We start from the raw sequence: 15,494 nt of genomic DNA, 5'->3' as shown, positions 1-15,494 counted from the left end.
CAGTGTTTCTTGCCAGGCTATGGGCTATAGGCCCCAGCAAACCTGTACACAAGGCTTGCATGACCTTTTTCAGGATCTGGGCAAGAGACTCCAAGACTCTTTACCACTGATTCCCTTCCTATCCGAGCCTGGACAGGGATGTAGCTCCAGTACTCAAAAGATTGGTCGTCTGGATTCCTCTTGCTTACTTCCTTCTTCACCTCTTCGGATCCCCATCCTAACTCCCCCACCCACTGGTTTCTACTGCTTTTCTTTGTCGGCTGCTTCTAATTTCTTCAATTATCCCAGAGATTGGTGGACTTTCCATCTATTGTCTCCAGGTGCTGAGTTTGGTCAGGGTTCTGTGTGTCTCACCAACCGGTCAGACAGGGCAGTGATTCTGCTGGAATGGCTCGTGATCTGGTTTCCCACATGGATGATGGCTGACCTTCCTCAACTCTCTGAGAGCTCTGGTGAGAGAGTTTAGTCTGATACCAGTGTATTCTTTTGCTGCCTGCCCGCTTGGGCATAGAGCATGAGCACGCTTGAAAATCACTCATTAGTGTTCTGGCAAAAAATCTTTGAGGCTCATTTTTGACAAAGTTTACATTTCATGGAGGGAACCACAATTTTGATCACTTAAGTACACTGCAGTCTCCTCCGTTCAATGTTCATGCTTTGCACTACAAAGATATAAAATGCATGTTAAACCCAGAAGATCCATGTTAACATGCATTTGTTGCACTCCGTAGTGCAAATAATTGTAAAGGCCCCCCACCATGTTTGAATGGCGGGATTCATTTACAATGGGTTCTATGGAAGCATCTGTTTTTATTCGGCATTAAAACCTGGTGGATGCCATTGGAATTAGACATAAACACTAGTATGAAAATGTGATGCTGTCATTTATGCATGGTTTATATAGGGTAGGTGGAAACAATGTTTGGGTTCCGTGCCCAAGCTCTACTCGTCAAACAATTGAAAATGTCCCAGAGTGTGAAAAAAGGTGCAATACAGGGCACAGGGTTTTATAACTTGTTTCAACATTTCAGGGACTTCAGAAATGACCCCCTTTCTCTTTTGTCTTCCTGACCCCACACCCTGCAAACCACTGGTCCCAATATTCTGTATCCCCACTAATTTGGGAGTCACAGTCTTTAGCTATTACAGTGGACCTATTACATATTAATTTTGGGAAAGAGGAGAGGCTCTGGATACCCACCTTATACCACAGAGCAGGTGGCGTCCCCAGCCCACAGAGCCTCCATGTTCTTACCAGCCTGTCTCTCCACAGTGACTTTGTCACGTGGGGGAGAGGGTTGTTTTGATGAGTATGTGCCTGAGCTCTTTAGACACTACATCACCACGAGAGAACCTCAATATGTGTTTCAAATACTGACTTTATTTTTATGGCATTGCTGAAAATGTTGGAAGATGAACACAAACTGTTTGATTTTGATGTGGAAGAATAATCTCCTTCACGGGCCCCCACGCACCTACCAGTGATGCATTATTATTATGACTTGATGTGACAAGAAAAGTGTTTGTTCCTCGACTCATTCAAGCAAACCATCTCCAGAAGACTGGCTAGGCCTTACTAGAGGACTGGTAGCACTCTTCACTTCTCCTTTTCCCATAAAAGATCTTGAAACAGTCAGTTGGGGGATCACCTTCTTCAAGGTCTTGGGACCATCTGGAAAAGTAGATGGAAATCAATTACATTTTTGAGTAAGCGCCCGTACAAAATCCATTAAAATACAATCTATATGGTGTTAATATTGCAACATCTAGCAAAGTGCTCAGCTTCAAGTCATGACCTTGAGTTGAGGAGAATTCCTCCAATCTCTTAATCTGCTTAATATTGCTTTTAGAGAAAGTTGCCAAAATGTCTCAAATATAATGCATTGTCGCTAGATGTGACATGACACGGCCTAGGCGCACTGCCTGCAGTGCGCAAAACATGCTTAAATATAACAGGGTCTCTAGGCAATCTTGTCCATGATTTTCATGGATACTGGGGTCCTCATTACAAGGTACCCCAAGGTGGGGTCTGTTGTTAAAAACATGCGTTGTACTTTCTTACAGTATGTTTTTACCAGTACTCGTCATTAGGAGTTGGGACCAAATTAGATCATTACTGCAGGTTGTACAGTTAAACAAGACTGCATGCATTAAATATTGCATGTTTACAAGTGGGACTATCACCTCAAAGTCCACAATCTTTCTTAATAGTTTTACTCATGTCGAAAAGGTGGGGATAAAATTATATTTTCATCCGAAACTATGGGGCTGCTTACAAAGCATGAATCCTTATAACTCTTCTTTTTCTAACCTTTTGCACAAATGTGCAAATGGTATATGTCGGAGGTGGCGTCTCCTGGTATTAAAAAATGTATGTTAATTGTGTATTCAAAAATAGGAAGAACATTAAAATGCCATGAAACATTCCCCTATTTTTGTTTGGAACGTTCTGCCGCCTTGGCAGTGGAAAATGTATTCTCTGTCCTATACCCATTAAATGCATATTTTTGGTTTTTAAAAACCCACATATTCTGAAAAAATCTGCAAATCTCATAAGGACCCAGTATGATATATTCTACAGTAACTTTAGCAGTCAGGATTCATATTTTAGGAACTCATAATAAGTTAATGTCAGGGTCCAAGACAATAAGATCATTTCAGGGCCCAAGATATTTTCTTTTTGTTCTTCCCCACGTGCCAAGTACTTAAAAGCTTGCGCTAATCTGCTTCAGGTTGCAGTCATTGCCACAAAAATAGTCTACATATAGTATACCTTAGATTGCAGATCAAACACAAAGCGAAGAAGACATAGTGGTCAACTAACTGTCTACCTGGACACATAGCGCCGTGCTTGCTCTTGCAGCCAGCCCCATGATTTTTTCACCCTCTAGTCGGGTCAGGTCCTCCTCCTAGGTTCCATATCACAGGTCTCAAAGCTTCTTGGGCTTCTCTGTATTCTAAGATCCTTCTTTTCTCCACTTCCTTTGCATTCTCAGGTGTCTCAGCTTTTTCCGTCTCCTTGAGTCTTTTAATGCTCACACGCCTCTTAGCTCTCGCAAGCCTCCTAGGCCTCTCAAGGTTCTCAGGTGTCTTACATTTCTCAGTTGTTTGATGTCGTGCACAATCAGCCAGCTCTTGACAACTGTCCCCTTTGGTCAGGTATCATTGAGCCCTTTATGAGCTTTGTGTGGTTAGGTCCTAGCAACATGGCTGGGGATTGGTTTTCCCACAGTGATCTCTCTGTAAGTCCACCAGGTTGGATTATTGATTTTATTAAGTAATCCTGCTCACATATAGCTGCAGTGTAACCTGTAAACTCTTTAAATGGCTTGGTGGATATCTTTGGATCAGGTAGAAGTCTTGCCAACGCTTCTCAACTCTAAGCCAGCTCCTTGCATGGCTTCAGCAGCTGTGGGGGCTCCTGTGGCTACACAGTTTCCAACATGATATTTCTCTGGGATTCCAAAGATGGAAAAGGGTGAGCAGGCTAGTGTAAGAAACTGCTATGTTCAGGTCGTGATATTTGCGCGGCAAGACGATTGTCCTACAAACCAGAGGCACTGCAATGGTGAACACTGGGAATCGCTTCCATGGGCCTTTGGTTCTCTCCATGATGGTAGATGGTAGACCCTATCACTGGTCGCATAAAGAAATGAAATGTTGAACCATACAAGCCACCTTGTCTTGTTCAGTAAGCACAGGTTCTCTCGTGCTTTGGTCTAAGTGGGAAGGAGGGACTGGGGGAAAACTTTGACAGTCCATCTCAGTGTGCCTCAGTATTGCTCTTGTCACTGCCCTGAAAGGCCTGGTAGGCTTCCTGGTCCACCAGAGTCCTCCTCAGCTCTCTGGCAAGGGGAAGACTACTAGAACCTGGCTGCTTTGCTATGTTAGGCCTTTGCATGCTATGTTATGATGTGTAATGCTTTGCTATGCGTTGGCATGCCCTTATCGTGTCTTTTTAGACCATGTTATGCCTTGTTATATGTGGATTTATTGTCCCCCCCCTCACTTTCCTGCTCAACATTCTACTTTCGACCAGATAAAGACATAAAAAATTAAATGCAATATTCAAGCATTTGAACCCTACAGGCTACTGCTGCTACTTGAAATTCCCAGCTTTTCTGCGCTTCCAATTTCAGAAACAAGGGCACACGTTCGACACCCCGGAAGAGGCATGGCGCTTCCTACGGCAACATGATCTCCTGGTTGCAGAGAACATCCCTGATATGACAGATCATGGGGCACCGTAAGGCAACTGCGCCACATTCATCATGACGTGAAGTGGAGCAAACTCTGTATGCCCAAAGGCCCAAGCTCCAACACAGAGAAAAGCCTGAGAAGAGAAAACAAAATGATCCGCCTGGGGCTTCAGATCAAGATGAACTACCAGTAGCACACCTTGATACCCGCCTGACCATATACAGGATACATCTTCTGGGCAGGAGCCGTTCATGATGCACCTCTGCCAATGAGAACCCATCCAACCCTCCCATTAAAGTGTGCAGACCACCACTTAAGGAATTGAAATAATGTCAGAAGGGGGCCAGAGAGCTTAACTGAACATGGCCACTGCTACCTACATTGCTTGTGAACCACTCATATAGCTGCCCTTCTATAGGACACCAATGTTTAAATTATCCGTTTTTATGGTTTTACTTGGCATTTCGCAACTATCGAATTCAGGGCAAGGGGGAAATCTGGGAAGCATAGTCGGGGATATTTAAAAGTCAGAGTGTTTACCTTTGGCTTGAAATTGGTATATGCGTCAAATCCACATTGATCAGTCAGGGAGACAACCATATGACAATGGGAGAAGAGAAAGCAGAAGAGTCATGCACGCCAGCAAGACCTCACTAACATGACTACCATCTCATGCATTACTGTAAACATCCACGGTCTAAGCAGTCCGATTAAAGGAAGCAGAACGAGATGATCCCGCATACATAGCATTCCTCCAAGAGGCGCACCTCGACAAAACAGAATCAGATAAGTTGTGCATAGGGTTTGTTGAGCTGGGTTGGTTGGGTTGGGCCAGCGCTTCATGCAAGCGAGGGAGTCTCCATTCTGATTAATAAGACTATCACACTTATTAAAATACCCACAAAAATAAACCCAGAGGGCAGATATGTAATGATCAATGGGATCATTACCATCAGAAAATAATATTATCTAATGTATGCGGCCTGATAGAAGTTAACCCTGGAAGCTATCATAGAAGGTGACTTCAAAGTCAAACTTCCCAGCTCATTGGACTGCCACTCCTCAGGGCATCAGAAAATAATATTATCTAATGTATGCGGCCTGATAGAAGTTAACCCTGGAAATTGTCATAGAAGGTGACTTCAAAGCCAAACTTCGCAGCTCATTGCACTGCCACTCCTCAGGGCATTACCAAAAAATCTACCACACTGACTACACTTATGGGAGATATTCGAATTGCAGATATGTGGTGAGCCCTGCATTTTGCAAGGAGAGATTACTAATTTTTTTCTCACCTACACCAAGCTGTGCCAGGTTGGATTTTTGGCTACATCCAGCCAACTATACATGGTCGAACAATGCGAAATCTGGCAAATAATATCGCACCACGCCCTGGTAACACTACAATTAAAACTGCCGGTTAATACAAAAAAAAAAACACGTGGAGACTAAACCTGGCAACGCTGAAATGCCCAGAGTTTGTACACAGCCTCATATAAGGCTCATACTAATTTTGGCGCACTAACATAACCGACGATTTTAATACAGTTAGATGTTGGGATGCATGTAATGCATTTCTCAGAGGATGCCGTATCTCACAATGGACACACAGAGTCATCAATGGCGAAACGAGGAGCTTTGAATGTTAACAGAGTTTAAATGTGTTGAAGGCATCCATAAGAGAACACGAAAGCCCACCCTATCACCCAAACCACATAAGCTATGAGCTGATTTGGAAGACATCACCACTTAGTGCGTACAAAAGTATTTCCATAAGAGAACGCAAACCTTCCATAGTGAAGGGGACACGCCCCTCAGGATGATGGCTTTGTCCCTGAAAATGTAACAGTGCACCCAAATTATAGGGGCAATTCAAAAGAAAGAGGGAAAGACAAAACTCATAACGACGGATATAAAAAAAGCACTTTGCAGAGTTCTATACACAACTTTATGCACTGCCACAACACACTAATAAGGAATGCATAGCTGATTTCCTACAACAAATTGACCTCACAACTATTTCAGAGGAAAACCAGCAAACACTGACTGCTCCCACTACAGAGGCACAAGTGAACAGAATCATACTTAGACTTGCTAGTGGGAAGCCAGCAGGCCCGGACGGCTTACCGGCCGATCTCTATAAAGCAATGCGAGAAACAATTGCCCTAGACTAACTACACTGTTTGCTGAAGTGTGCGAGGAAGGGCACTTACCTCTATCCATGGCTGGGGCTAATATACTTGTTTTCCTTCAAAGCGCCTCAGAGCGGCAGAGGTAACCAATGGCATTACATACCCCCGTTTTCTCTATAAACATGCACGGCTCCCTCTCCACACTCCTATTTGCTAGGATAATTGAGCCTTTGGCCCAAAAAGGTATAGAAAACTGTGTATCTCTATACGCTGAGGAGGTTTTACTCTAAATAAGACAGTGGGCCTCATTATGACTCCGGTGGTACCCGTGCCGGTAAAAATACTAATGTGGAAAAGTGGAACATCCTTCCACTCTCCTTAAAGGGCCGTTTCACTGCAGTTAAAATGAATGCACTGCCCAAGAAGGTGTACCTTGCACAAATGATACCAGTGATCCTGCCCACACAACTAATCCAAGAGTTTGACACACAGATTGGGAGATTTATATGGGAGCACAGGAAGGCAAGACTAAGTAGTGAGGCACTACAAGCCAAAAAACAAGATGGGGGCCTAGCCTTACCTACATGAAGAGACTACTTTCTAGCAGCACAATTAGTTTGGATCAAAATATGGTTTGTGGAAGAGGACTCTACCAGCTGAAGGGCTATAGATGTTACCAGACTCTAACCTTTCATGCCACAATATATTATTGTGCTTTAACCCTCACTGATACCCAAACATATCATTAAACACTCACAAATGCGGCCACACTTAGATGTTGGCATACAAATCATTAAAGCTCAGCATTAGTTCATTACTATTAATAGCACCTGCCAACCAAACAGCTTCAGTCAAAAGACAGCATGGGAAAATGTTTGGATTGCATATGTATACACTGCCTGTCTAATCAAATCCTTTACAGAGAACTACTGTGACTAAGGGCCGAAGAATGGCTATATCACAGAGCACTGATATTCGTTGTTTGATAATGATCACAGACAGCACACAGGAAAGAGAACCTGCAAATTTTCAGACGAAAATGACACGCAATCTCAATTACTCTTTTTTTTTTATCAATTATGCTTTTCAACTAATGAACAAAGAAAGTTAACATTGGCATCGCTATGGTCTGTTGATTTGAATGTTCAAATAGACAGGGAAATATACATTAGCTTATTGTACTGCAATAAAACGTGTCTACGTTCAAATAGACAAGGGAAGACATATTTGCATATTTTACCCCAATACAACACGTGTCTTACTGTCTCAAAAACAGGGAAATCCAATTTAAACTGATACAACGCATAAACGATACCCCAACTTGACTACACGCGATGAAACTCCTAGATAGCGCCTAATGTTGGCAAAACTGTGGACAGCTGGATCTATTGGGGAATGCGATTTGGTCTTGCGCTTAAGATACAACTTCTTTGGAAGAAAATGTGTTAGGGGTCGCCTCGAAAAACTCACCAAAGAATTTCAAATGTAGTCAAAACGGAGTGTACGCTGGTGCAAGAAGTAAACCAGTTTTATTCAGGGCCCCAGAAGCAGCTGGCAGCACATTCAAACAGTTTGCGCAACAGAACTGCATGAAAAGGCACTGTCATACATTTGTATGCATACATGTGTGCTCAGTGAGTAAGAAATTAAGCAAGCCAGGTGTTTTACTGATGTTATTTTCTCAGGTGATGGTAGACGGCCACACCTGACTGAAGTGTAATGCACCCTATGCAGCGTAAATTAGGTCCCGTTACCTCTGGTAGTGGGTTGTAGTGAAGAGACACTGTATTACATGTGCCCTCACACCTCTCACAGTAAAAAGGTGCTAAAAGAAAAAGTCACTTGTCTGTCAAAGAGCGACACCCGTATATGAAACACAGCAGTTCGGTAAAACAGAGAGGAGGTGTGCGCAGCATGCACCAAACATTTATTAAATCACTTACAGGTGTTGCAAGCCAGATGCATTCAACCACAGAACAGGCATTCCAAGTGACAGAATGGGTTAAATGGTTTCAAAATTATTAGGAAATGAAATACAGCTGTGGTGGACATGTTGATAGGAAAAATGTGAATCATACTGGCTTCTGTGGTCAGATCTAAATTAATATTTGCACAATATATTATAGGGAAAGGGCCTACTAGTGAGAAGATGTATCGTTATATTTCCAAAGCTGGTGACAAGATCAGGAACAGAGACCTTCCAAAATAAGCATTGTTCATTGAGAAAAGTATTCTGGTGTGTGGAAAACAAGGGAATGTTGAAGCACAAGATGGGGGTGGCCAGGTTTGGGGTGTTAATAGCAAGTTAATAGCACATGGTTAGCTGGGGTAGTGCCAGTTCGAATCTGGCTGGCTAAACATATAGTTGAAGGTTTAGATGGGCAAATCTTGGGGTACGACACAAGACATTTTAAAAAGCTGGAAGTGCTAGGAGAAGGAGTTTTTTATTATTTTTCTTTTTGATGCAGACAGGTTTTTGGAAGTACAGAATTATTTTACTCTTTCAAAAACATTAAAGTACACAGTTTAATTTCCTGGCAGGGCTTGGAGAGGGGTCATGTCGATAGGAGAATGCAAAACTCCACACAGTGTAGTGATTTCACTGGATTCAGACTTACACATTATGGGTGTAGCGGGCTGCTACGAACGGGGCATGACCGGCTGCTATCTGATGTGCCTTCATTATGGCAGATGAAGCAGGATCCTATAGGCCATTTACTCTCCAAGAAGCACGTTAGATCCCTGTCTTCACCCATCGGGCTATTATTCAAAGGAAGTAACTTGAAGAAACCTGAACTACAAGTAAGGGCATGCCTCAGTTACAGCCACCAAATAATACAATGGGGGTCTAGGGGCCCTTACATAAGAAGAAACTGGGGTTGAACTAAGTGGAACTCAAACAAACCCTCTCCTCAGAGAAGTTATTTGCAGTCATCATTTAGCAATGTATTAAACAATCAATGCAGATCACTCAATCCATGCTAACCCCAGAATAATTCATCTAATGTTATGCGTGATTGCTATTACAAACTTTAAATATAAAGTGGTGAAGATCTGTACATGCAATTGTTAGTTTGTCACAAAGAATGGTTAAAGGGCATAGTGTTTAGACATGTAACTCGTTTATGTGCATAGATGAAGTTTAAAACTTGGATAAATAGACATAAAAATAAAAATACAGAAGCATGCAACCAAATATTCCTTTACAATTTGAAAATGTAACAAATTAAACAAAGAAGTCAAGATATTTGTGTGAAACAAATATAAAATATAAAGATGAGGTCAAGGGAATGACATTGCCATATCTCCAGTCGGCATCCTTCATGGTCGGAACTACAACATTATCTGATTGTCTTTGAAACTCAAACTATTGTTCTTGATTGATAAAAACATCCTTGATAAATACTCTTACTTTGGTTCGTTTTGCACAGGTCCAAGAATGTCCACTCTAGCGGCACAATACGAATGCCCCTGAGTGACTGTAAGGTCCGAGTTGCATAAAGTCGGAGGGAGGTTGCTTTACCAGGAGGTGTTATTTGGTTGGTTTTAAGGTGGAGAAATTAGAGTGAGAGTGAGTGAGAATAGGTACATTGAATGGGTATGATTATGTTCGCTCTTTGCTTAGGAGGACAACCATGTGACCCCTTTCTAAGATGGAGAAGGAGTTCTGCGACAATGATTGGTGTGTGGTTCTTCAATGAGGGATGGTGAAATCTTGCTGAAGATTACTAACTGCCTTTCATCCTGAGTATTGAAACATGAAGGGTGAAGGGCGAAGGGCCTCTAAGGGCAGTTGTGGCAGAGAAGACTGCCTGTGCTGGTGGTATTTCCATTGCAGTTCTAAGAAGCCTTGGATGCCCGACTGCGCTCCGCTGGAGTATTTCTTATAAAAAAGAACTACTGGCAGTCCCTCCTCTATTTTCATCATGCTACGTTGTGTGGAAGTGGCATTTAGGTCCTAATCATAAAACCCCACTTGAGGCACAAAAGGTCACGAAGCGCCGCAAAGGGCCTCTAAGGGCAGTTGTGGCAGTTGAGGTTGTTGGTGTGTTGTTTCCTCCTGCCGTTGTTCGCCGCCTAGAGGAAGTGTTCCCAGAATCCAGCGTAAATGAGCGGCTTTGCTGGATAAGCATGAGAAGCAGCGATCTGGTAAGTGACACTTTGTGCTATTGACACATTTTGACATTTTAGAGCTGCTTAATACACAGTGTGGAGGAGCATAGCACAGTAAAATCCTATGCTATTGTACTGCACAGTGAGCACCGAGAGCAGGGATTGGTGAATAACTAGTAAAATATCTTTCCTCGATCTGTATCATCAAAGTGATGAAGCACATGGACACTAGAAAATATGGCCTACATAGTGCAACTTCCTTCTCTACAAAAGGACTAAGAAGCTCAGAAGACAAAACTAGAATGCAGAAAAAGGTTAGGCCAGATTAATTGGTTATAACTCAACCTCCTAGTAGAGCCTTTTTTAATTCATTACAAGTTATCACTGATCCGGAAAAAGTAGTTCCTTCTTCCTCTCTTTAACATTTCACAAATATAGACATTTTTCACCTACCATATATTGCAACCACTCACTATTGAACATTTTGCTTAGGGTTGCAACGGGACTCTAGGGCTGCCCGACCCATTATTTGATGGAACCGAGAACCTTTTTGGTACCAACCTCTCTGCTTCCCCTGATTTTACAAGATTAGTTTATTCTTTTGACTCTCTGAAAACTACCACCAGCAAGAGTGAAAGCATAAGCGAGTTGGAAAGCTCCTCTGCTTTCAGTGGTCGGAACGTAAAAAAGAAGATACACATACAGGACCTTAATAATGGTGCAATCCCATAGGAAAATGCTCTGTGAATCAGGCCCATAATGTCTAAACTTAATGCGATTGTTTCTAGCGTGGAAGCTCTGATGATACTGTATTCCACTATTGCACAAGAGCAGAAGGAATTTAAATATGTCATTTTCAAGGTAGTTATTATTTTGGAAAATTCCTCCATGCTTATGCAAGCAGGTACTTCTGAAATCACTAGGGGGAAAAAGGACAACACTCAACAATATAAAAGTTCCCCCCGCAAACGATTAACATTTCATCTGTTGAACAACATTTCAGGCAATCTGCGTCACAGGAAGCCAACAGCTTTGCTCTTCAATCATCTGGAAAGGACAACTGGGAGTACGAGGACGTTATGATATCTCCACTCTCAAACAACCTGCCCATATATGAAAATCCATTGCCATTCTCGGCACCGCCTGGAAGGAATTCTAAACACAGAGTAAATAAAAATAGGAAAATGGCAAAAAGGATCAATCTTGGACCTCATGCAGGGAAACCTCCCACCACTTGTGCTTGTAAAAGTGGAAACTTGCCTCTGAATCTTAAGACTACAGTATGACACACTTTAAATGACAGCACAGTCAGGCAGGGCCAACTACAAGGTCCTATAGAGCACTGGCTACATGTACCAGGGAAGATGGCTCCTGATACATTGATAACTTGTGTAAATGGTGTGGTTGGTGTTATAGAAAAGCAGATTAGCACCCAAAACATAATTCCTGAAACGGCAGCACCTACTGGGTACACTCAAAGCAGAGACAATCTAACATGGACATAGACTCAGAGGCTATCTTTCAACTCTTTACCTCTGAAGGTGGGCAAAGCATTGGCCACTCCAGTAAGTTAAAAAAACGTTATTGTTGATGACGATATAAGCTCATTGGGTAAATGTGCTAAACTGGAGGAACTATATCCCACTGATCATAGCCCTTTCTTAAATCGGAAAACCATCATGAAATCTTTTCACAGATTAACTAGCTAACCATGATAAACTCTGCTGATATCACTTGCATAAATCTCACACAGTTCGATAGTCCCTCAAACTCGGCAAGCATTAAGTTTGCCTCTCCTCTGATGGTGGCATTACTAAAATCCTGTGCTTCAGAGCTTGAATATTTGGTTTAAGAGTAATAATAGGCAGGTAGCAGTGGCTAGCAAAGCCACTAAAACATTCCAACTAACATTGGCAGAGTCAATTCCTGTCTGGAAAATCACTGCACTGAACTGGAATCTCTATTAGTTTCTACAGTGAGTGTGAATACCAACGCTTTAGGGAAAAATCAAGTTGAGCAATGTTCTGTGATGCAGCGATGACTAACACGGTTTGACAAAGAGATTTTAATCCTGCATTTTCTTGGATCTCATGGAATACCAGAGGCCATTATTCCTTTCTTCGTCAACCTTTAGGCCTACTTCGAATTAACTTCCTCCAATATTTTCCTATTGCAGGAAACCTGACTTAATGTTAATTTCAACATTGATGGCTATAATATATATTGCAATCCTGCTAAAAGCTCACACAGAGGTCGTCCGAGTGGCGGTCTGGCTATTGGTGCCCATGCTAGCTTTACTTTAGAACCTATCTGTGTAGGATTTTCACTTCCATATGTTTTGTTGGCTTCTGTATTGTTTTCAGTATCCAATGAGAGAATATTGATAATAAATTTGTACAGCACCCCCAACGGCAAAGCCTCATTTAAAATACAACATCTGATAGCAAGCATCATTTTCATGTGGTATAGTAAATACCTAAAAGTTAAGCTTTTAATTGCGGGAGATTTCAATGTCCATGACCTACATCTAGATATGCCTGTAGATTTAAACACGGAAACACATCAATCTTGTGAAATGTATAAGGTCAGCGTCACCGATCGAGGATGCAGGTGCTTTCTTGATGGCAATGACTTGTCTTGCTTGCCTAGAGAAAGCCCTGACCACCCTGACTCTAATGTCACCTGGACTAATGTCCGCTCAAAATCCTATTTAGATTATGTTGTGGTAAATCATAAAATGTTTAGAAGCTGTAATTTACTAAATGTTAATCAAAACAATCTTTGTGATCACACTATACCCTCCTGGATCACAAGATTAGGATACCTTCGTGCCATCTCTTATCTCACAACGGCAGTTAAAGCTAACAATGCTGAAAACCGTATAATGTGGTCTGTAAAAACAACCATAGGTATTAACAATATAATTAAAGCTAACATAGATTATCTCGAACCTTTATCTGGCCTCGCATGATTGGAACATTGAGTGCATGGTTGATAACCTAGTGGCTATGCAGATGCCCAGAGGAGTAATAACATCAGCAAGACCAGCAAAGCTAATTTCTCTAAATTCGATCCTGTGATCCTGAAAAGAAAAATACTCCATCGCAGGGACAGGGTGAAGATTGAAAAACAACATAATCTTTTGCTGAATGAGAACAAAAGCAAACCTTACCTTGTTAGCTAAACGCTACACAAATTGGCTGAATTAACATAAATACTCCTTAAGCAATTTGAATTGGCTATTTTTATTTAGAACTTTGAAGAGTAATGATAATATAAAATACTGGGCTTTAGAGAATTTTTGGCAGGCTCTACAGCTATAGCATTGAAGGCTGTCTTTGAATCACAAAGGTTGGCGCACATTACTCAATTATATTTTGTAACAGATGGAGTGAAATCTAATGCAGACAGATATATCTACGACATAGGCTTTTTGGAGAGGGATTTGAAGCAGAGGACATAGTCATGATATTTAAAAACCAAATCCTCCTGCGCCCTTGGGCCGGATGGAATAGCTAATATTAGCATGAAAACAAATTCGTAATTTTGCCCAAAGTCTTACTTGAACTGTTTAGACACACAGAAACTAATGGGCAGTTTCCTGACAGTTGGACGAGGGCTATACGTATGCCTGTTCATAAAAAAGGTCTAAGACTCGATCCCCTTAATTATAGATTACTGCCAATGTTCAATTCGAGCCAAAAGATATTTGCTACAATTTTGCTACTGAGATAAATGCGCTCAGGAGAAACGGTTATTAAAACCTTTCCAGACGTGTTTCAGAAAAGCGCATTGTACTTTAGATAATGTATGTACAATACAATATTTGATGACAGAAGCAAGGTGCAGTGCAGATTCTAATCTTTACTGCAGCCTTGTTGATTATAGTAAGGCCTTGATCTTGTATCACCTGAACTCTTATGGTCAAAATTCACTCTTTGGGGAATGGATTTGCACTTGTTGCACTTTCCTAAATTACTATACACTGGTACAGCAGTTGCAGTTCGCATACACCTGGAGGGCAAGCTCAATTTCCATATTGAAACATATTCAGGTTTGAAGCAGAGATGCGTTCTTGCTCCCCTGCCGTTTAACCTATATGTTTCAGATATAGACAGATACATCAATGCTGTGCAAAATGCTCTGCCCAGAATCAACAATGAGGCAGTGTTGTGGCTAGGATATGCTGATGACACTGTCCTCTTTCATCAGACTCCTCTGGGCCTTGAGCGTTCATTAGATGCCCTTGCTGCCTTTGCCCTGGAAAACCCTAATAACCTAATACTAAGAACATTAAATTATGTGGTTAGGGGGGTTTCTGCCAAAAATCCCTCCTTTTTATGGAAATTGGACAACAATCCCCTTGAAGTGGTAGATAGGTACATCTATCTGGGCTTTCCATTAAGGTTCAATCCTACCATTTATTTCTGTAGCGATACTGATATATAGCCACCAGGGGTGGAAATAACATAGAGGACTTGCTAACTATTTACAGAACAAGTATTATACCAGCAACCTTGTATAGACTTCAGGCTCTTCCTTTGAGGCAAGTTAAGTGGCTTGATAAGCTTGAGGGAAAAGTACTTCGCTCTGCCATAAATTTGCCCAGCTCTATTTCCGTTGAGGAATTTCAGATGGAATTTGGCACTTATTACCTTACCACTTCTTGGCTTGTTCAACACACTCTTCTATATTTGAAATTGCTTTCCTCGCTGAGTATTGCAAATTAGCTTTTGAGAAAAATGGGAAATCGAGATGCAAATATAAAAGATAAGTCAGCAAACACACTTTTGACGCATCTGGGCATATCTCTCTCATTTGCATATGAGTCACCAAAAATAGAACAGATCTTAAATAAGAAGTCAAGAGAATGGGACAGAATGAATAACTTGGCTGTTTTAGCCACTGAGAAAAGATACAAGGCTTATTTGTCCAAAAGTTTCTCTCCAAATGCTCCTTGTATCTATTTGACTAAGCTTTGTCAATTGGCTTTGAAAAGATTTATTCTATATTTGTGTTTTAATCTTTTACCTACTTGGGAATATCATG

The 15,494-nt window shown here is 41.6% G+C and overlaps 1 long non-coding RNA gene across 1 annotated transcript in view; it reads right to left on the bottom strand.

Moving 5' to 3' along the window:
* Positions 1 to 1,361: 1,361 nt before the first annotated feature.
* Positions 1,362 to 15,494, bottom strand: part of LOC138489655 (uncharacterized) — a 55,786-nt gene continuing 41,653 nt past the window's right edge. The window contains exon 3 of the long non-coding RNA XR_011274853.1: positions 1,362 to 1,672. This is a non-coding gene — a long non-coding RNA (uncharacterized lncRNA). The remainder of the gene's footprint in view (positions 1,673 to 15,494) is intronic.

This window comes from Ambystoma mexicanum, chromosome 9, assembly GCF_040938575.1.
Source record: "Ambystoma mexicanum isolate Mex_15411 chromosome 9, UKY_AmexF1_1, whole genome shotgun sequence".
NCBI classification, from domain to species: Eukaryota; Metazoa; Chordata; class Amphibia; order Caudata; family Ambystomatidae; genus Ambystoma; species Ambystoma mexicanum.
The sequence above is the reverse complement of the archived record's forward strand: the minus strand, read 5'-3'. Positions and strand labels throughout refer to the sequence as shown.